General features: G+C 53.9%; 1 pseudogene; it reads left to right on the top strand.

Moving 5' to 3' along the window:
- Positions 6,804 to 8,377, top strand: LOC110257530 (annotated as a pseudogene).

Here is a 20,322-nt window from a genome sequence, read left to right on the forward strand (position 1 = left end):
AGAATTTGAAATCACACCGTGAAAGGAACATGCGAGGGGATGGGATGCACATTGTCCCAAACGGGAGAGTCGAGGGGGCACCACACTGAGTGGCACGATTTACAAGGCTGTCACGTGCGAAGGGGAGGAGATGCATTCACGTTGCTTCGGAAGCCCAAAGGCTGACGTTGGCCAGTGGAAGTTCTGGCTAGCGGAGTGTAGCCTGAGAATGTTCGAAGGTCCATGATGTCAGCAGCAGAGGCCTGTGGCCACCCGCCTTGGGGGTCACGCCCCATAGGAGCCGGGCTGCAGCTGGCTGGACCCCAGGCTGCCCGTGAGAGGAGCTGGTCTGTAGAGCCTCGTTCCGCTCTGAGCATATCTACGTCCTCCAGAAACAGCACATTTGGTCAGTTTCTCTCGTGCCCTGCTGCTTTCCTACGCTCGGATCCCACGCCCATCTGCCATGTGTCAGAATAGCCACATCTCGGGCACACGGTCCGCTCCTCGTCATTGTGCTCCCACGAGGTAAGGGCGTTGCCCTCACTTTACAAAGACGGCAGCTGAGACCCAAAGAGGGAAGAGTGACTTGCCTAAGACAGAGGTGGCAGGAGCTCCCGTCGCGGCTCAGCCATAGGAAACCCGACTCGTATCCATAAGGATATGGGGACGGTCCCTGGCCTCCTCAGTGGGTTAAGGATCTGGTTGCCGTGAGCTGTGGTGCAGGTCGCAGCTGTGGCTCAGATCCCGCATTGCTGGGGCTGTGGTGTAGACCGGCAGCTCTAGCTCCCTTTAGACCCTTAGCCTGGAAACCTCCATGTGCCCAGAGTGCGGCCCCAAAAAGACGAAGGAAGGAAGGAAGGAGTCAGAAGTTGTAAGCAAGTTCCCCATTTTCATGCCAGACTTAAAAAAAAAACAAAACAAAACACCCACATGCCATCCTGTCACAGAAATACGAGTAAGAACGAAAGATGAAGAGGCTTCTGTGCTTCTGTTCCTAAGTATTTTAAACACAGTAGGTTCTCTCATATATACACACACATGTGTTTCTGTTTGAGTCAAAAGTATCTTTATCCAGGCGTTTCCGCTGTGGCGCAATGGGATCGGCGGTGTCTTGGGAGCGCTGGGACGCAGGTTCCATCCCTGGCCCAGCACAGTGGGTTCAAGGATCCGGCATGGCTGCAGCCGCGGCATAGGTCACAGCGGTGACTCCGATCTGACTCCTGGCTGGAGACTCTACATGCCACCGGGTGGCCAAAAAACAAAAGCAAACAAACCAAGTATCTATTAGCATCTCTGCTTTCAATTCTTGCTCCCTCTGTAGCTCAGCGGGTTAAGAACCCAATGTGGTGTCTTGGCCCGGGAGCTCCACATTCTGTGGGGCGGCCAAAAAAGGGGGAAAAAAATCCACATCTCTATCTGTCTGTCATCTGTCTGTCTGTCTATGTAGACAGCTATAGCCATTTTTGACTCAAATGCCCTCAACAGAAGCTGCCATGGCTTTGCCAAGGGCTGGCCTCTCCGGGGCTCACGACTCGCTAACTCCATCCAGAAGCAGGGGCAGGAGCAGCAGTGGGAGAAGGATTCGACCTCGTGGTCCTCCATCCAGGGTTCATGAGACTGGCCGTTTCCCACGGGGCACCACGCTGTCTGGTGCGCAACGTGGAAACCCCGCGAAGGAACGAAGCCCTTGGTGTCAGCTTGCTTTCCTCTGACTCCTCGGTCCTGCCTGCCGCACCTTCGCTTCCTGCCACACAACCTCCGGGTGACCCGCGGCGTGGCTAGGGTACCGCTTCCAGATCGCTGCGGACGCACCGTGGTTTTTCTCCCCAAAGCACCTTCGCTTTCGTGTTTTCATACAATATAGAAAAATGACTTTAATAACCTCGGCAGCTGGTAACTGGCCGTATCCAGGCTCAGATTTTATGACTATAATTTTTCTCTGTGGCTACAAAAATAATGGGAACCTTACTTTTCTTTTTCAATAACAAATGATAAAGTTTCTGAATGGAAAAGACATGTTGGCTTCAGGAGGATTGAGCTAAGGTTTTTCCCAGAAATGCAGTTAAGAGTCCATTTGAGGTCCCATTCAGAGAAAGAGCCTCTCTTCCTGTAGTTCCAGAAAATTCTTTATGGTGACTGTGAGTGGCCCAAATTGCTTCCTAGGTACTCACCTGGAGCCACTGGACGGGAGTCAGTTCCACTCAAACCACACAGATTGAGTGGAGAGAAGGCTGGCTTAGAGGAGGCATTAAAGTGAATGTATTTTTAATACCTTTAAATAACCTGTGTAAAGCCACTTAAAAAAAAAACCTCTCCAAGTATTTTCCCCTCTACATCCTCGCACTTCCAAGACCACTGCGTTGTATGGAGTATGCTAGGCAGTAGGGTTAAAATAAAAGATGAAGAAAAGCATTCCTGGGAGCTCCTGTTGTGGCTCAGTGGGTTATGGACCTGACTAGTATCTTTGAGGATGCAGGTTCGATCCCTGGCCTCGCTCAGGGGGTTAAGGATCGAGCATTGCCATGGGCTATGGTGTAGGTTGGATCCGGTGATGCCGTGGCTGCAGTGTAGGCCGGCAGCCGCGGCTGAGATTCGACCCCTATCGTCTGGGAACCTCCATATGTTGCAGATGCAACCCTAAAAAAAAAGGAAGATTGTTCCTGACTTCAGGAAACCAGAGGGTCTCTCAGACAGAAACTGACCAGGTGAAGAACCCCCCGAAGTATTTCCAAGCGAGGTCCTCTCTCCCACTGGGTCCTCATACACTTCAGAGTCGGTTCCAAGCCAAAGAGGTGCGGTTCGCCCGGGCCAAGCAGGCAGTCCTGCTCGCTCCTCCTGCCAAATCACAGGACAGAGAAGGAAGGTCTGGGGATGGGCGCGCCGGCTGCTGTGCTTTCCCGGGGGCCCTTCCCTCTGAAGGGCCCTGCCGCCCCCGCAGACACGGGCTCTCTTAGCCGACGGGAGCTCGTGTGCACGTGAGCCTCCCCTCTGCGCTCGCCTGCCTTCCAGAGATGGAGGTGAGTGGATGGGGGGAGGCGACCCAGACTCCAGGAGGAATTGCCCGGGACCGTGGACCTCAGAGCCGTCGGCTCAGCCTTGCCGGCCCTTGGCTGTCATCCTCATTTGTCTCTGTCCTTCCCTTGTTCCCATTTTCCTCTCCGCGATTATGCCAGGAACCAACCTGAGGCCTCCACGCAGAGCCAGCCGGAGGGAGACCCTCGGACAGAGGGCAGGCGGGGCCGGAGGGAGCGAGAGTGCCAGCGGCCCCGCGAAGGAAAGTGGGAGAAGAGGTGATTCAGTCCTTGTCTCCTTGTCCCGGTCGGAGAGGATGGCTCCGAGAAGGTTGCAGGGCTGGGGCTTCTAGAGCCTCTCGGTGCTAGAGCAAGAGCTGTGAATTGGTCCCGGGACATTTAAATCGAGCTTAGAAATTGCCGTGTCCAAGGCCTTCCCCCATCCGCACCACACGTCTAAGGGCTATTGAGGGGGTGCCCAGCTGCTCAGAGATGCTGAGGGGCTGGGGGTCTGTGTGGTCCCTCAGAGGTGCCCTTAGCTGGACAACCGTGACGACATCCCCCTGGAGCGAGGCCAAGGATCAAACCGGCACCCTCATGGATAGCAGTCAGATCTGTTTCTGCTAAACTTCAAGGGGAAATCCAAGTTCTTTTATTTTTTTTTTTTCTTTCCGAAAGAATCCCCAAGACCTGAGGAACTTGCAAATATTATTCTCCCCACGCTCGGCGGTCAGGAAACAATACCATGCATCATTTAACAGGCAAAGGTTGTATGTCTTGGAAATGACACAGAGCTGGGAAACTGAAAAATGTTTCTGAACAGTCAGATCTGTGTTTAAACTGACCTAACGTTGTGATTCTGGAAGTGTATTTGCTTTCTTCAGTTTTGTTTTTTATTTTCTCGGCTGCAATGTGCAGCTGCTTGATGCGAGATCTCAGTTCCCAGAGCAGGTATTGAACCTGGGCCTCAGCGGTGTAAGCACCATACCCTAACCATTAGACCACCAGGGAAGTCCCATGTTTTTTAACTAACCTTTTTAAAAAATTTTTGGTCAGTGTTGCTGTGTTTTAAACCAAACTTTGATAATATGGCATTTTCATTATAAATGCTTCCTACTGGCGATTTACTTAAGCTCTGTGGGCTTTCTCTACTTAAACGGAGAAAATATTACCTGCTTCATTATTTCATTAAAAAGCTGTGAGAGGAAAAGATGAAAACACTTTGAAAGTAAGTCTGCTAATAAAATGAAAGGTGCTATTGATTCTAGATTTTTAGGCTGTCATCTCCGAAATAAGAAATTGATTTGTTTTAAAATGTGCTCATCAGAAATAATGAATCAAACTGAGTCTATCATGTAAAAATTCATACATTGGGTCATTTTGGAGTTCCCGCTGTGGCACAGTAGGTTAAGGATCCGGAGTTGTTTCTCTGATGGCCTGTGTTTGATCCCAGGCCCAGTGCCATGGATTAAAGATCCAGCACTGCTGCAGCTGTGGTATTGGTCACGGCTATGGTTCAGATTCAGTCCCTGGCCTGGGAACTTCCATATGCTGTGGGTGCTGCAAAAAAATTGGTTTCATTTTCAACTAATTATTTAGATGTTATATTCATTTTTAAATTTTTATTTATTCATTTGTTTTTGCTTTTTAGGCCGCACCTGCGGCATATGGAGGTTCCCAGTCTAGGGAACCTCTAATCGGAGCTACAGCTGCCGGCCTCCACCCAGCCCCAGCAACGCAGGATCCGAGCCGCGTCTGCGACCTACACCACAGCTCACGGCAACGCCGGATCCTTCACCCCCTGAGCGAGGCCAGGGATCAAACCCGCAACCTCATGGTTCCTAGTCGGCTTTGTTTCCACTAGGCCACGATGGGAACTCCTAGATGTTATACGCATTGTTTAAAGGCTGGTTTTGTTTTGTTGAAATGGTTAATGAGAGATAAATATTTGGGCAGAAAGTAGTATTGAGCAAACCAGCAGTATTTCCACTTTCTGAGTCGGGCCCTAAAGGCCATTCTCTTCCCCACAAGAGCCCAGCATTTCAACATCGGATGTTCCGTCTTGGATTAAACAAGAGGAAGAGACCGTTGGGTGCCCCGCAAGGGCCCAAGGAGAGTGCCATGGGCACAGGCACCTATGCCAGTGAGTGCTGAACCCCCCAGAGCCAGCTTACGCCAAGACCCCTGAGAAGAAACCACAGAGGGAGTGGGCTCTGGAGGCGAGAAGTGGGTGAGGAAGAAGGAAAAGGAAAAAGAGGCACGTCCAAGCCAGTTAGAAGTGCAACTGGAAGCAAACCAAGGTGATTTTTTAAATTATTATTATTATTTTGCTCTTCAGGGCCGCATCTGTGGCACATGGAGGTTCGCAGGCTAGGGGTCGAATCAGAGCTACAGCTGCCAGCCTACACCACAGCACCAGCAACGCGGGATCCACGCTGCCTCTTCAACCTACCCCACAGCTCACGGCAACGCCGGATCCTTAACCCACTGAGCAAGGCCAGGGATCGAACCTGTGTCCTCATGGATCCTAGCCGGGTTCGTTACTGCTGAGCCACGATGGGAACTCCTAGGATAAATTTTAAGTGAGAAAATCCTCCTACATGTGAAAACAAATTAGAATGGTCAGAGGAAGAAAAAGAAGTGCCACAAGTGGACCAAAAGGACGAGGTTGGGGGAAAGAGAGGACTGTTCGAAGATCAGGCAGAAAGGACAGAATGAAGGTGGGGGTGGAGGGGCAGCGTCACTGGAGAGGCGCCAACAGGAATGTTCACGAAGGCACTCCCTCGGGAAACGGCGGCAGGAGGAGAAGCTGTTTCCACCACATTTAGCACCGCCTGTAGTTTGCCATCTGGACGGAAGAGACTCTCGAGGTCAGAAGAGACACGATCATTTATGCACCTTAATGCCACCTGTTTCTCTTCTACCCTCTGTGTTTAGACCCCGGAAAATAAAAAGTAAGAAAAATAAGACCGTTTCTGCTCTTCAAGAAGTTTACACTGGGGACGCAGAGATCAATACCAGGCACGCCTTTTATTAACGTCGGGGACGAATGGGATGGGTGACTTAGGAACGAGAACTAAGTCTGAAGAACATGACGTTCCTTTTAGGTGAGGTGCTTAGAGACAGCCTAAGGGAGGGAGCGAAGCTGGAACTGGCCTTGCAAAGTCCGCCGATGTGGTGGCTGTGTCCCGGGTAGACAGGAAGAGGTGCGGTCTCCAAAAGGGGGCGCAGGATAAGCGAGGCTCTATAAGCAGAAACGTGTCCTTTATTTCTCAGGAAAGTAAAGAGACAGCCGAGGGTAGTGAAGGACTTACCTGGCAGAATAAAAAGGAATGGGGTTCATGCACACGCGACGTTAGAGCTTTTGTCACAACGGGCAACAGAGAGCATTTCAAAGCAGAGGCGAAACAATGAGAGGGGTGCTGGGAAGGCAGAAGTCAGGGTTGGTCCTTCTGCAAACAGGGCGCCCTGGAGAGGTTCAGCGGCGACTGCTCCGCCGAGGACCTCAGCCCTCGCCGACTTTCTCCCCTGAGCCGGTGAGGAGCTGGGAGCGGCCGTCTGCTGGAGCTGGTCAGGGATACAGGAAAGCTGACAGGTGTGAGGCCTCTCTTTCCGACGGGCAGCTTGTCACCAAAGCTGAGCGCCTCGCCAGAGCCTCCTTGCGCCCTGAGGTTCCTGTCCCCTTCTCTCCACCGGTGGCAGCCGCTAAGGATCCCTTTCCAGGCGTGGCTTTCGAAAGCCAGAGGCCCGCGCCTGCGATGCCCTTTGGCCGTCCAGCCACCGACCTGGCCGAAGCCGCGGAGAAACAAGTGACTTTCACGCAGCTGGGCAGCCACCCCCTCACGCCCCCCGCGGGGAGCAGGTGTGGTCAAGCGCCTCCTGCGGCAAGAGCCTCAGTCGGAACACGCTGCCGAAGCGCGAGCGAGCCCCCGGGGCCCGCGCCCAGTGCCCCCAGCACCTGCCCCAGCAGCCCCCGCCGGCCAGCCGCCCGCCCCCTGCCCGCCCTGCACTGAGGCGCCGTGGGGACTCGCCTACCGTCTGCGGGCCCGCCGCTGCGCCCGCGCCCCCGCCCCTGCCCCGCCGCCCCGAGCCCTTCGCCGACCAGGCGCGCCGGGCAGCCCCCGGCGGGCCCGCGCCAGCGAGTGGCCCTTCGCCGCGCAGTGCGGCCGGCACTTGGGCCTGGAGCTCGGCCTGCTGCGCCGCCAGCGGGGCCGCGCGCAGTGCCGCTGCCCGCAGCTGCATCTACTTCCACGGCCCCTCGGCCCTGATCCGCCTCCAGAGCCTCCACACGGGCGAGCGGCCCCACCGGTGCCCGGCCGGCAGCAAGAGCGACCAGCGCCAGGAGCGCCTGCTCGGGCCCCGGCGGCTGCGCACCCGCGAGCCGCCCTGCAGCCGCGCGCACGGTGCCCGGCGCTCCATCCGCAAGCACCACCCCAGGCAGCACCCGCGCCTCCTCGCGGCCCCACCCCTGCGCCTCCTGCGGCCGCAGCTTCCGCTACAAGCGGCCGATCAAGGACCACCTGCGCGCAGGCCACGGCGGAGGCCGCAGGGCGATTCGCGACCCCTCGGGACAGCCACAGGCGCCTGGTCCCCGGGGGCCCTCCTAATTCGGCAGGACGCCTCGGCAGGGCAGGGCGTTAGCACTGAGGGTCTAGAAGCCAATCAGAGGCCAATCAGGGGAAAGGAGTGGAAGCGGGGTTTTGTAAATCCAGCCCCGGGGAAAGCCCGGAGCCCCTCCACCCCCGCAGCCCCTCCGCTGGTCTGGAGACTTGCTCGAGTTTGAACGTCACAAAAGCGCCCTGTTTAGAAACCCAGAAGACCTGGGCAAGGGCTCAGCGTCCCCACCTTTCAAAAATAGTAGCCAAGCAGAAGTGGTCAGGATGGTGCAGAGGCTTGGAAAGCAAGGTTTGGCCTCTGGTGACCCATCCCAGGGTAATAGATGGATCACGGTTCAGCTCTGGGTAAACTTGGGTGCTTGGGAGCCTCCAAGGCTTGAGGCCCACGGTGAGGCAGAGAACGTTTAACTGGGCCTTTCATTACCTCCTGCGCCGCATGCTGGTGGCTGGAAAAAAGTGTCCGAACCTGGCCCAGAGCTTCTGCTCCCCCCAGTTAGCAACTGCAGTCCGCGAGGCACTGTCTCTCCCAAAATGAGGACTCGGGACTGCTGCGAGGGCTCCTGGATCCGTTCTTCTGATCACTGTGTTTGACACTGAGGGAGCAAGAAATCTGACTTTAAAGGCCTCTCGAGAACAGTTCTTTCACTAGCTTGGTGTGGCGCAGCCAGGCTTTTTCTGGCATTTAAACTGTTAGAAACCATTTTAAGCTCTGGTTAAAAATTTGGGAGCACTATTCTCAGCCCCAGCTTCCTTCCTTCCTGCCCCTCTCTCCCTCCCTCCTTCCTTCCTTCCTTTTGTCTTTTTAGGGCCACACCGAGGCATGTGGAGGTTCCCAGGCTAGGGGTCGAATCAGAGCTGTAGCCTCCGGCCTACACCACAGCCACAGCAACGCCAGATCTCTGACCCACTGAGTGAAGCCAGGGATCGAACCCGTGTCCTCAGGGATACTAGTCGGATTCATTTCTGCTGCACCACAGTGGGAACTCTAGCCCCAACTTTAAAAGCTAGAGATCCCAGAGAAATGACAGAGCAGCCTAGAATTTACGCCTGAACCATGTTCTTCAATTGACTCATGTCAGACTCTTCCTTATCTTTTCCAAGCTAGTGAGCTGGCTTTTCCATTTCTGGTGCCTGATATTCTGACAATCATCAGCAGAAAAGGTGGTGGCACTTTCCAGAAGCATTACACAGTTTCAGAAAGTGCCAGTGGACTCTCAGCTTTCACTTCCCTGGTAGCAAGATGACAGTGACAATGCAGCTTTCTTGAGTGTTCACCCCCTGGCGATGGACAGATTCAGCGGCTCTGGAGACCCCGGAGCATGCAGCTCAAGACAGCCTCTCCCTGTGGCCTTGCTTCTGGGGACTTTGGGCCCCATGTGTCTTCTGGTCGGAGTCAGTCCCACTCCTAGGTGGCTTTGCACTGGGGTCACTTTCCTTCATGGATCTCAGGTTTTCATCTGCAAAATGAGGCTGGTGAAGGGGGAAAAAATGAACCTTTAGAAACAAGAAAAAAAAATCCTGTGATACACGCCTTCTCCTGCTAAAATCCTATGTCTGTCTCTGGCTTTTATCCAAGCAAAGCCAAGTAAGACAGCAAAACCAATGCGGAGACATTCTTGCTGAAACTTGACTGAAATCCATTTGATCTGCCGTTTTGCTCTCTCTTGGAGGCGACGCTAGAGGACACAGAAGCCCCAGATCTTGGGCAGAAGAGTTGTTTTGTCCTGCACCCTCTTGCTGCAGGACCACCTGAATCTCCCGGGTGGGGTGTGACAAGTTGTTTGAGTATTTAGACAAGCCACTTTCTTGAGGAAATGATAAAAGACACTTTTTTTATTTTTATTTTTAGGGCCGCACCCATGGCATATGGAAGTTCCCAGGCTAGGGGTCGAATCGGAGCTACAGCTGCCGACCATGGCCACGGCCACAGCCACGCGGGATCCAAGCCATGTCTGCAACCTACCTCACAGCTCACGGCAACGCCAGGTCCTCAACCCTCGGAGCAGGGCCAGGGATGGAACCCGAATCCTCACGGATACTAGTCAGGCTTGTCACCGCTGAGCCACAACGGCAACTTCCTGGAAGGACCCATTTTTTCCCCCCATCGCCCAGCGCACACTTCAGAGCCTAGTTATATGTGAGCCCACTAGGAAAAAGTGTTGCCCGGCTGGCTTTGCTCCTGGGAAGGCCCTGTCTGAACATGCGGCTCTTCAGAATAGTCGCCCTTATAAAATGTCTGCTCTGTGAGTTCACAACACCCGGGGTCACGGGAGGCCCGAGACACGTGAGTGGCACCTCGTCTATCGCCATGTGGTCAAGGTGAAGGCAAAGGTAGAGAGCAGACCAAGAGAGGTGACAACAAGGGCCTCTGGACATTGGGAGTGCGCGTTTTCTGGACCCAAACCTGGGAAATTGGGGGATAACGGGATCCCAAGGCCAGGGGTCCAGCTTCACTGGTGACCCCCTGGGAACCCGAGTGTGCGACCAGCATCTTGACAAAAGAGGGGCGGGTCAAAGCGTTGTCTTTAGGCCGTGAGCTCGCTGTTCTCTGAGCGGATGAACCCGAGCCTTCGCCAGGGTTGGGTGGGGAAGGCGCTCCTACACCAGGCGCGATGATGGACTCGATAATGCGGAAATGTTTTTTGCCCCGAGGTTTACCGAGGACACAGAGCTTATTAATGCCGGAGACCTGTGGGTTCACACGCTGCAGGTAGAGCCCACAGTCCCCTCTGCCCGGAACGGCAGCCAGCAGGGACCCACACTTTGGCAAGAAGTGAGCAGAGTTCAGACACCAATCGATGAGGCAAGAGCCATGAAGCCCAGCGAAAGGGAATGGGCAGGCTCAGGCCAGAAAGACAGAAGCGGTGCTATGCCAACCCTCAGCCCTCGAACACACCAGGGTCCAGCGACTACCCGTCAGGTCTCTCCTCCCTCCACCGGCCAGAACTGCCCGCCAGCTGGAAATCAGAGTTTGCTTCAGATTCAAAAGGAGCAGTTCCCGTCGAGGCGAAGTGGAGATGGATCCAGAGAGTATCCATGAGGATGCGGGTTCCATCCCTGGCTTCGCTCAGTGGGTCGGGGGTCCGGTGTTGCCATGAGCTGTGGTGCAGGTCTCGGTCCTGGTGTTGCTGTGGCTGTGGCGTAGGCCGCAGCTGCAGCTCTGGTTTGACCCCTAGCCTGGGAACCTCCATACGACACGGGTGCGGCCCTAAAAAACAAACAACAAAAAGATTCAAAGTGGGTAACATAGATCATCAGAAAAGGTAAGTCCAGAGACGAGTTCCAGTGTGCGGAGAAACCCAGTCCATCAAGGGCTCCTGAGACTCTTAAGGGTACCCGAGGGCTGGTCACTGTGACCCGACTCAGTAGGAAGGAGGAAAATCCCGCAGCGCACAGGGGGCCGTCCGCCTCTGGGCTGACAGGTCTGGGCTTCGCCCAGAACAAGGCACCGTCTCCTTGCAGTGGACCCAGCTGTTGACCGTAACCAGACTCACGCTCTGCTCCTTCGATTTTTTTTTTTTTTTTTTTGGTCTTTTTTGCCATTTCTTGGGCCGCTCCTGCGGGATATGGAGGTTCCCAGGCGAGGGGTCGAATCGGAGCTGTAGCTGCTGGCCTACACCACAGCCATAGCAACATGGGATCCGAGCCGTATCTGCAACCTACACCCCAGCTCACGACAACACCGGATCCTTAACCCACTGAGCAAGGGCCGGGATCGAACCCGCAACCTCATGGTTCCTAGTCGGATTCGTTAACCACTGAGCGGCGACGGGAACTCTGCTCATTAGGTTTTTTTTTAATGTCTTCATAAGACGAATCTCCGGTTCAGCCACAGAGGTGGACCTATGGGAGCTGACGGTTTAGAAAGTGAAAGAAGACGACTCTGATTTTTTCTGCTGGGTATTTGTTACTAGAACACCGTCATTTGCCCATAACTTCCTAGCAGCGCTTTACATAACTCAGCTCATCCTTAGGAAGCGTCTGCAGGGTGCCTGTCGGACGACTCTGCTGGGCTTCTTTTTGGAGCATTTTAAAATATTTGGGTGACCATGCCTGTCTCAGCCAGGACCAGACCCCATGGCTGATGAGGGCTGCAAAAGTCGTGTTAGTTTAAAAAGAAGGAAAAAAAAAAAAAGGACCTAAGTTCCTTCATCTGTTCATTTCAAATGGGATGGAGCACCTGAAATTCTGCTCAGACGTCCTCTTGAGGAGAGCGGCTGGACACTGTCGCTTCTTCGACAATGAGAAGCATCTTCCTGGGCCCCTCAGGGCGGCTCAGAGCCACGAGGACAAGCAGGTCTCCGCAAAGCGTCTCACAGACCGGGAGCTGGTTAGTCTCCCGGAGGGGGCTGCGCGCCTGGTGGAAGCTTTGCCTTCGTCCTCGGCGCTGCGGAGAAAGCAGCGCTCTCGCAGGGTTTTACGCAGGCACGTCCTTTGAGTTGGGAAGTGGCAGGTGCTTTCACACAAGAGACCCTCCAGGTAGCTCGAGCTGCTGGAGGATGGGGACCCAAGGGCGCGGGCCTCCCAAGACACAGCCTGTGGCTTGGTTACAGCCCAGCCCGTGGATGGCTTCCTACGGCCTCTGAGGGAGACCTAGATTCAAGTCCTGACACCTCATCGGAAGTAACAGAATGTACACGATGTAACCATCACGGGCCTACTTTGCATATCGGTAAAATAAACCGCTGCTGTGTCTCAGGGATGTCAGGGTGCACGCAGAGGTATGGGGGTGGGGGGCTGCTGCGGAACCACCGGAGACGGCACAGCTTGGAGAACAGCTCACGGGGGCTGCGCTGCAGAGGCCCCGGATGGCTCCATGGCTTCGCTTTGCCTACTTTCGGTGGCTTTCACTCTGTCTTTTCTGTATCTTCTGGCTCTCCAAAGTTTCTGAGTGTGACACCACGTGGCCCTGATTTTCTTGGCTTTTCTTCAGATCCTAGGCTGTGGAATCTGGGTAGGGAACCCCCCTCCTCTTGCCATACCAGGCTACGGAAGTTTCCAGCCCGCCCTTGGACTGGCTACCCTGGGAGACAAGCTCATCCTGATTCCATCAGCTGCCATCAGAAGGGAGGGTCCTAAGGACCCTGCATGGGAGCTGCAGGCCTGGCAGATTCACTTCGATGCCACAGTGGGGCGTTTCCAGCACGGCCAGAACAGGAAGAGACTTCTTCATCAGCGCTGACACAGGCCCAGAGCTCACGGTCCTTTGCGCAAAGGGCCTGGAAGCTGCTGCTTCTCTCACAAAAGCTATCGTTTTGTAATTTTGTCAGGTGTTATCCCTTCTTTCTGGCAACTCTGGGGGTTCCCTTGGTGGCTCAGCAGTTGTTGTGGCTTAGCAGTAACGAATCTGACCAGCTTCCAAGAGCATGCAAGCTCCATCCCTGGTCTCGCTCTGTGGGTTAAGGATCCAGTGTTACCGTGAGCTGTGGTGTAGGTCACAGATGAAACTTGGATCTGGTGCTGCTGTGGCTGTGGTGTAGGCTGGCAGCTGCAGCTCCAGTTCGACCCCCAGCCTGGAAACTCCCATATGCTGCGGGTGTGGCCCTAAATAAATAAATAAGTCAGTAACTCTGGCCACAATCCTATGCGCGCACACACAGCGACGCCGCCTCTTCAAAACAAAAAGCATTTCTCCCTTTAGATCAACCACGCACTAAAGAATGCAGAGATGCAGCCAAATCAGAGAGGCATTAAACGCACGGTGCTGCCATGCTCTTAGGATCCCCAGGTGATCCCCAGGTTACATTTCAAATAAAATATCTGATAAAACCTCACTGGGGCATTCCTATCATAGCTCAGTGGTTAATGAACCCGACTAGTATCCATGAGGATGCAGGTTCAAACCCTGGCCTTGCTCAGTGGATTAAGGATCTGGCGTTGCCGTGAGCTGTGATACAGATCGCAGATGCGACTCAGATCCAGCACTGCTGTGGCTGTGGCTAAGTCGGCAGCTACAACTCTGATTCAACTCCTAGCCTGGGAACCTCCATGTGCCACGGGCATGGCCCTCAAAAGACAAACAAAAAGCCCTCACTGGCCTATGTACCTTTGTGTTTGCTCTCAGCAAGGCCAGTATTTCCTGCAGAAGCTTGAATCTGGTCTAAAAATTAAGCTACGCAAGACCTGAGGCCATGTCTTATTTTGTATTCCTCCCAGTGCCACATGCTGTTAGGGGCGTGGGTGCCTGACGGGTAACTGCGCAGTGGGAAGCCCACCCAGTCAGGGTTAACAGTGACTGGTCGCAGCGTGGCGGTCCGTTGCCACTTGATAGAGAGCAGCCACCTCATCTGTGCAGACCTCACTTTGCTCCTTCTAGTGGGCAGATGGACCGAGGGGCTGACATAAGGTCCCTTTCAACTCTACAGTCACAGAATTTAAGGTCTTACTTTCTGGTCCTGTTTTTCTTGTCTGGCTTCTCCCCAGATTCTGCCCTATTGAGTGATGCTTTGATGCAGCAGAAAGAACCCCTCAGACAGGTCTGCTTTATCACGGAATAAAAACCTCGTTCTGGAGTTCCCATCGTGGCGCAGTGGTTAACGAATCCGACTAGGAACCAGGAGGCTGCGGGTTCGATCCCTGCCCTTGCTCAGTGGGTTAAGGATCCGGTGTTGCCGTGGGCTGTGGTGTAGGTTGCAGATGCAGCTCGGATCCCGCATTGCTGTGGCTCTGGCGTAGGCCGGTGGCTGCAGCTCTGACTCGACCCCTAGCCTGGGAACCTCCAGATGCCGCGGGAGCGGCCCAAGAAATAGCAAAAAGACAAAAAAAAAAAAAAAAAAAAAACCTCGTTCTAACTGTATTATGATTACTCCAAAGCCACACAATCTGACAAAATGCTAGTAAACATAAAAATTTGTTTTAAATAAATAGTGTGTGTTGGATTGTATTTTTAGCCTAGGAAAATACACCGTAGTAACAATGGTTGTTCTAGGTGCTGGGGTCATTCCGTGGTTACTTTTTTCCTGTAAATTTTACGTGATGTGAAACATCTTGCGTATGGATTATTGTTTATTACTATTATTACTCTTATTTGGCGCACCCGAGGCATGTGGAGGTTCCTGGGCCAGGGATCTCCACCTGGGCCACAGCTGTGGCCACGCCAGCTCCCTAACCTGCTGCACTACACAGGAACTTCCTGTATGTGGCATTTGTAATGCTTGTATAAAAATAAGGATTATCTTAGTGAAAGAGGCCCTGAAGGAGTTCCCATCATGGCTCAGCGGTAACGAATCCAACCGGTAGCCATGAGGATGCGGGTTTGATCCCAGGCCTCACTCAGTGGGTTGCGTGAGCTGTGGTGTAGGTCGAAGATGCGGCTCGGATCCGCGTTGCTGTGGCTGCAGTGTAAGCCGGTGGCTACAGCTCCGATTAGACCCCTGGCCTGGGAACCTCCACATGCCCCTCGTGAGGCCCTAAAAAGCAAAAAGGAAAAAAGAAAGAGATCCTGGAAAGGAGGGCAGAGGCCAGAGTTTCGATCTTGTTTGGTCTCGTTTGCAGAGAGAGGCTGGGACACAATTTACCAGGGTTACCGTGTGCTTCGAGGCTCACGTGAGGGCACGTCTTAGAAAGGGCTTTGAAACTTACCACAGGCCTAAGGAAAAAGTGTGGATATAGTAGGTGCCGGAGGATTACTTATGGATCAGTTAAACAATTTCCCGAATGTTCCTTAATAAGCTTCACTCAAGACTGGGCAGTTTTGGGAGTTCCCGTCATGGTGCAGTGGTTAACAAATCCGACTAGGAACCAGGAGGTCGCGGGTTCGATCCCTGCCCCTGCTCAGTGGGTTAAGGGTCCGGCGTTGCCGTGAGCTGTGGTGTAGGTTGCAGATGCGGCTTGGATCCCGCATGGCTGTGGCTCTGGCATAGGCTGGCGGCTACAGCTCCTATTCAACCCCTAGCCTGGGAACCTCCATATGCCAAGGGAGCAGCCCTAGAAAAGGCAAAAAGACAAAAAAAAAAAAAAAAAAGACTGGGCAGTCTTCACTTCCGACTTGCTGGTCTTTGCTGGGGGCGGGGAAGCTGCCTGAGCCGGCTCTTTGGGAAGAGCAGTGAGAGAACAGAGGCGCGTGCGGGTGGAGACTGAAAGCGAAGTTCGATGCAGAAAGTATCAGGGTGACGTATATAACGTGGCCTCTGTGCTGTGTTGACGTCTACCAGCAACTCGGGCAAGAGAACCAGGTTTATGTGAGTGAGGAATTAGAACAAACTGGAAAGGCAGGCACGTCACTGGAGAGACTGGCTTAACGTTTTTGTTTGTTTTTTAAGGGCCGTACCTGCGACATACGGAGGTTCCCAGGCTAGGGGCCGAATTGGAGCTGCAGCTGCCGGCCTACACCACAGCCACAGCAGCACAGGATCAGATCTGAGCCTCTGTGTGACCCACAACACAGTTGCAACAACGCTGGATCCTTTGACCACTGGGCTGGGCCAGGGATTGAACCCGCGTCCTGGTGCTGCAGAGACACTGCCCGTCCTGCTGTGGCACAGCGGGAGCTCTGAATTTGGACCATTTTTAATAATCAAGCCACACTTAAATGTGGAAGCCTTGTCCATTGAGAAGATTCAAGAGAATATACCGCAATTATCACCAACATAAAACATGTCTCCTGTGAAGTTCCTGTTGTGGCTCAGCGGGTTAAGAACCCCATTAGTATCTATGAGGACACAGGTTCGATCCCTGGTCTCACTCACAGGGTTAAGGATCTGGTGTTGCCGTGAGCTGTGGTGTAGGTCGCAGATGCAGCTCAGACCTGACGTTGCTATGGCTGTGGTGTAGCCCGGCTGCTGTAGCTCCGACTTGACCCCTAGCCTGGGAACCCCCATATGCCGCAGCTGTAGCCCTAAAAAGAAATAAGTAAATAAATAGACACAAAATTGAAAAAATAAAACACATCTTCTACATAAAGGATTTCTAAGCCTCGGCTGTGTGTCAGGCCTGATGGGTGTCCTGTTCACTTAAGTCAGCAGACAATCGCACTTGGGGAGAGGACCACAGAGGCCTTAGGAAGAGAAGCCAGTGACTACCACTCTGCTGGGTCAGGGCTCGCGAAGAAAGTGACGGAATCCTATTTCCAGTAGGCTGAGAATAAATTCTCAAGGAAAAGAGTAGTATTTTCTCCAAACTTTGCATAAGTGCAAAGCGGGAACTTTCAGACGTTACTGAGAGGGAGAGAGAAAGAGCGAGATCTCGCGTGTGTGTGTGTGTGTGTGTGTGTGTGTGTGTTTGGGCGTTGAAATATTGAATTAAACTGTTGGCACAGGGAGAAGGCACAAATATTAAGAATTTGTTAGCAAGAGCAAATTGACCTTAAAATTGTATAATACGAAATGTTTGACTGTGACCCCACTTTAGCAGTGTCTGCCTCCCCTGAGTGGTCTTGGTGCTCAGTCACCGCAGCCTAGCGACACGCCTTCCGAAAGCCTTGCCTCTGATTGCCGGTCGTACTTAGGGTGTCCCTCACTTGGAAACCCAGTGCGTTATCCTTGCGGGTTGGTATGGCCACGCACAGTGTCCCGCGGTGAGGGGAGGGTGCTGTAGCCAGGGACGAGTCGGAGGAGGGGGCTCGAGGCTGTCCCCTCGCTGATGAGCTGTGGTCCTTTAGCCTGCTTGACGCATGAAGAGACACGGAGAAGTCCGAGTCTGGTTCTCCTCTTCACAAGGGCTAATCTGGGCGTTTTCCTCCTCAAAGAAAGCTCGTGGTTGTTGAAAGGCCACCGAGTATCAGGAATCCCTAGGGAATAATATCAGGGTTCTCCAGAGTAACAGACCCAGGTGATATCTAGAGATTTCTAAGAGGAGATTTATCCTAGGAATTAACTCTCGCAATTACGGAGACCAAGCAGGCCCATGCGCCGCCACCTGCAAGCTGGAAAACCAGGAAAGCAGTGGTGTGATTCATTCCAGGTCCAAGGCCCCCAGAGCCAAGAGCACCGCGGATGTCCAAGGGCCGAGAGAGGGACGTCCCAGCTCCAGGAGAAAGCAAACTTGCCCTTCCTCTGCCTCTTTGTTCTATTCAAGCCCTCGACGGATCAGCTGCTGCCCATCTTCTTTACCCTTGGTGAGGGCGGCCTTCTTTAATCAGCCTCGATGAAATGCTAAATTCTCTGGCAACACCCGGGGATGACGTTTTACCAGCTCTCTGGGCTTCCCTTGGCTCAGTCAAATTGATGCATGAAACCAACCATCGCAACATATAAATGTTTGGAAATTTTGAATTCACTCTCCTTTGGCCTCTCCTGTATCCTTTAGTTCAGCATCTTTCACTTCAAATACCCTGTCCACACCATGAGAGCAGAAGCTGTCTAACTCCTAAGTGAGGAGGGGGAAAGCCGTCAATTCCCACCCGAGACTAAGGGACCAGCCCTGGGACCTTCCATAACCAGAAGAAAAATATTGTTAATGGCTGCATCTGTGGCATATGGAAGTTTCCGAGCCAAGGATAAAAACTGAAGCAGAGCTGCTGACCTATACTCACTGTGCCAGGCTGGGGACAGAACCTGCACCTCTGTAGTGACCAGAGCCACTGCAATTGAATTCTTAACCCACTCGCCACAGCGGGAACTCCAAGTATCAATGTTCATAAACACTTTTTTTCTTTTTGTCTTTTTGTCTTTTCTAGGGCCGCTCCCTCGGCATATGGAGGGTCCCAGGGTAGGGGTCCAATTGGAGCTGTAGCCACCAGCCTACACCACAGCCACAGCAATGTGGGATCCGAGCCGCATCTGCAACCTATACCACAGCTCACGGCAATGCTGGATCTCAACCCACTGAGCCAGGGATCGAACCCGCAAACTCATGGTTCCTAGTCGGATTCGTTAACCACTGCACCATGACGGGAACTCCCATAAACACTTCCTATGGAGTTCCCACTGTGGCACAACGGGATCCGTGGCGTCCCTGGAGCCCTGGGATGCAGGTTTGAGGCCCAGCATCTCTCAGCCCCATCAGCCCATCGATCACTGGAGTCCTTAGGTCTGTGGCATGTGCTGCCACAGTGCCCCCTCCTCATAACCTTGCTTTCCCTCTGGGACGGTCCCCCAATCCCCTCATTCCCCACCCGTCTGCTATATCCACCATCAGCTTCTTTGACCTGTGGTTGCTGGGTTGGCGTGTGTAAAGTAACGCTGGTGCCGCGAAGCCTGGGTCTTTACCGTCTCCTGCGCAGGAGCTCTGCTCCTCTCTCCTGACGGCAAACCGGCCGCCAGGGGTGAACATGTGATGGCGATGCGAAAATGTACCCTCCAGGAAGGACAGGCGGAAAGAGGACGTGCCACGTGGTATCTTACTGTGTGAAAAGGGAGGTAGTTACCCTTTTTAGTTTCAGGCCTAGGAAGGGGAGCAGTCGTAACTGCTTTCTACTGAAATGACAGCTTAAGCCCTTGGGACTCACCCAGCCTCTCTTCCACCTCCAGGAAAGAAGGGCGAGGCTGACGATGAACAGGGCCACACGTGTGCACTGCACTGTGTCTCACTGGTGGAAATGAATTTATCTAAAAGACTTCTTAGATTCCACTTGCCTGGTTCCCCTGACAATAGCGACCTGATGTTTACAATCAGGGGACAGTCGGGGAACAAGACAGAAGGAAACCACTGGCTTCTGAGACACAACCTGCTGACCTGTAAGCTCCTTGAGGATAGCGCAAAGTCTGAGAGATACTCTTCTGGATGCTGGAAGGACGCCTGGCGGAGAAAGCACCTGGCAAGGGCCCTTCTGAAGTCGCTGTTCTCGGCACAGGTCTCGCTTGGGCCCATAACGCCTTTTATTGCACTAAGTGCAGGGTGACAAAAGGGGACCGGTCTCGGGGGGAGGGGTGGTTCCCTGGCGGGCCTGCCTCCACTCGGGCCATAGGCCTTGGAGATCTCTCTCTCACCAAGGTGGGACTAGTCATTCGGGAAGGCAGCGTAGACACTACTTTGAGGATCATCACGGGGACTTACCTGTGGGGGGCAGTTACCTTTGTCGAGCGCCTGTAAGCACTGTCCGCGTCTCATTTGATTCTATAGCTGTGGAATAGGCATGATTTTCTACATTTACATACGAAAAGACCAAGCGAAGCTCAGAGACGCGAAATGGCTCGCAGTCGCAGTCGCAGCTAGTGAGTGGGGATTTGGGAATTTAAACAGGTATAGCCAACTGTGACGCCCACCTGCTGTCTAAGCGGCCTGCCACTTAGTAGGTGCTCAGTAAATGTTTGCGGAAGGAATGAACGCCCTTCCCCCTTCTCGTAACTTCTCCAGCAGTCTACCCTGTCTCCTCCCAGCTTCTCCTGTGCCTTGGCCTGATGGTTCAGAGTGACGCTGACCACCACGAGAGGGTTCCGGAAGAGGCTGCTGTTACAGTGTAGGGCACCTTACCTGGGAGGAAGAGCCTGGCCCTCTTCCCACCCAGCTGGGTCACTTCTCTGTCACCCAGACCAGTACAAAGGCGGCCGGAGTTGGTCCAGGTCAGTTTGGACTGGGAAGAGGGAGCGTGGGGAGGGGAGGCCTGCTTGAGGGAAGTGGAGAGGCCAGAACAAAGAGTCAGGAGACCATTGCCCGTGTCCCCAAAGGGTCGGGTCCTCTGGGATGCCCGAGACATGCGGGCAGAAGGGTCAGAACCCCAGCCTGCGGCCCAGCAGCCTGCCTTGTCGAGGGCTCAGGGCAGGCCGCCCCGGCCTGAGGGGCTCGACCGAGCCCGGCCGCACAGGGCCCCCCGGGGGGCGGCGTGGCCCCTGGCCCCG

Source organism: Sus scrofa, chromosome 18 (genome assembly GCF_000003025.6).
Source record: "Sus scrofa isolate TJ Tabasco breed Duroc chromosome 18, Sscrofa11.1, whole genome shotgun sequence".
Classification (NCBI taxonomy): Eukaryota; Metazoa; Chordata; class Mammalia; order Artiodactyla; family Suidae; genus Sus; species Sus scrofa.